Source organism: Ctenopharyngodon idella, chromosome 17 (assembly GCF_019924925.1).
Source record: "Ctenopharyngodon idella isolate HZGC_01 chromosome 17, HZGC01, whole genome shotgun sequence".
Classification (NCBI taxonomy): Eukaryota; Metazoa; Chordata; class Actinopteri; order Cypriniformes; family Xenocyprididae; genus Ctenopharyngodon; species Ctenopharyngodon idella.
The window spans coordinates 8098500-8101330 of record NC_067236.1 but is presented as its reverse complement, the minus strand read 5'-3'; positions in this window follow the sequence as shown (position 1 = coordinate 8101330).

Below are 2831 nucleotides of genomic sequence, written 5' to 3'. Positions count from 1 at the left end.
AGCCCAGCGTCACACCAGAACGCCGCTCGACCAATCAGATGTGTGCGCACTGAGCGTATGTGCAGCAAACGTAGTTCCGATTGGATGAAATGAAAAAGAAGGCGCGTTCTAATTGGAGATCAACGGAGACTGGTGGGAGGGGCTTCGTGGTGAGGTCGGACAGGTCTTGAATGTTAGAAATATTTTTTTTATATATACATTACAGCAGCAGGCTTCATAACTATGTTATTAAAATTCAACAAACGTACATATTCAATGATAATAATAGTTAAACTAAACAAATTAAGAACCGTTGCATTCTTTGTATTCTATTCTTATTGTTTTCAACTTGTCTTATGATTTCTGCCTGTGCTCACAAGAGCTTTTAGATCACTGTGGTGACTGGTGAGTTTAATGTATTGTGGGTAAACAGACGATGTCAAGGCCTGTTTGCCTCACAAACCTCCACAGACCTTGAAAAAAGTGACAATCTATGGCATGTTATTCTATGCTTTCTTTTATATATATATATAGAGAGAGAGAGAGAGAGAGAGAGAGTTTTAGACCCCTTTCAGAGGGGCAGACTGAAATTAAACAATTTCACTTCTCAAAAACTCTTTTGTAGAGGAATTACACATAAAGAGACCAATGTGCTCAATGAAGACCAGGAGTCCAAGCTGAAGTTCAGTCATTTGACAGAGAGTTTACTGAAGACAAAATTCTCCACACTACCATAGGCTGTAGAAAAAGAGTGCGAGGATCCAGCCATGAACTAACTCAGAATATAGAAACACTAGTACTTATAGTCAAATGGGTAATCAGTTTACATCATGCCTACAGTTTCTGATTAACAGTACAGAATAAGAACATTCTAGCAACGTAAGAAACTTTGGTAAGTGTCACAGGTGAGTCATACATTCAGGAAGAACTCTTCTTACTGTTGAATTCTCCTGGAGACTGTTCCTTTGGCATGGTCACATGCGTCTCACAATAACAATAATAAACAACCCCTGCCAGCACAATTAGATAAAACTTAGAAGATATCTTTCCCCTTCAAGGCTGAGTTTTTGTCAGTAATTCACTGGAACAGAATAAGAATAAAGTTCAAACTGACAATTCTCTTTCTACAAAATATAACTCTTGATTAAATTGGTTGTATGAGCAAATTAATTAATTACAAAACAAGTATATATTAAATTACCTGAAAGCAGGGCTAAATGAGTAAACACTGTTACTGCATTCTTGACATGGGTCAGACCCACAGATATTGCCTGTAAGTTACATAAATACCAGAATAGATACACTGGTTTTAAGAAAACTATGATTTTCAATCGATTAAATAATACAAGAAGAGAGACTGTAAATCTACCACCTTTAAGTAAATTTGGTTCACAAATGTTTTACATTCTGCCACCTGTATGTTGTCTTCTCTCTTTAACAAACATCACGTGTCTATTTTGACACCTGACCTGATGTTTGTGACTTATGTTTCATTATTTGGTCTCATATTTTACAGGAAGGACAACAAACAAACTGACTTAACTTTACACCTGCACTACCAATTACCTATGTACCAAGATTATGTCATTCTTTTAAGATTAAGTCTTCTTTTGTCGGTAGAAATAGGAATTCTCTAATTTCTGATATTTTCTGCAGAACTAATGTACTAATATACATTAGTACTAATGTATTTATGTAATAAATTTGATTTTTGCTCACTTCGCATTTAACTGATTTATTTGCAACGAGACACTCTGTACATTTCCTATCTCACCGGGAGATGGCGCTATTGTGAAGTCGCCGTTCTTGATCTGTGTGTGTGAATGTTTATTGACCAAGATTGTATATTCAATTGCGGGGGAAGTGCTATCAGAATGTAATCCGGTTAGTATTGAAGACATGGCAAAGCCGCTTTAAGGCAAGCGACTAAGGTTAGCAAGAAATAGCCTAACGCTGCGGTACGTAGGGAAGGAGACCAAAGGCCGTTTTTTAATGGATGTCAATGGAGTAGAGCAGTAAACGCTTCTCTACACTGAATGAACAGCTTTTGGTTTATTCAGCATGGTGTACCCTCCCTCGTATCTCCAATAATAAGACCATCCTATGTCTTGGCAAAAGTAGCAAAGTCAGATTTTTTCATCATAATCATCAAAATCATCATAATAAAATGTTACCGGATAACCTTAAACAGAAGCTTTAAGTAGTTGTCCGAGTCAAATGACTGGAAACATATTTTGCTGTCTGTGAGACAAGTGTAGGCCTACTTCAAGAAGGATTACTAGGGTTTACTATTTTATTTGATCTGTAAAAAGTCAAGAGTGAAGTTCTCCTCGAAGTGTCTTTAGATGTGCTTTTGCAAAGAGTTTTCATGTTGTTGTTATATTAGTGATTATTAGAGATGCACCGATATTAAATTTCTCCACCAATATGATAGTCGATTATTCAGAGTGATATCTGCCGATAACAATAGTTTGGGGGTTCTGCCTTTTATACCTTCTTTTAAATTAAAGATAATTTCATTATAATTAATAATTAATCATATTTTTAATTATTATATTTTGAAAGAAATGCAAATAAAAACTTTATTCTCTCGATTTCATCAACTTGTTTCAGAGTAACTGGTATCAGTTATAAACAAACACATTACTCAAATTAACATTAACACATTAACTAAATTCTGAAGATTAAATTAACATTTTTAAACTTTCTGAATGTTATTGATTCATATAATTACTATTAATATTGAACATCAAACTGGTTTCTTAGCATTTTCTTTATACAAAGCACAAATTAAGTGCATTTTCCTGCCCTCTTTTGACTGACAGGATATATTGGCCCTGACTATCGGCTGT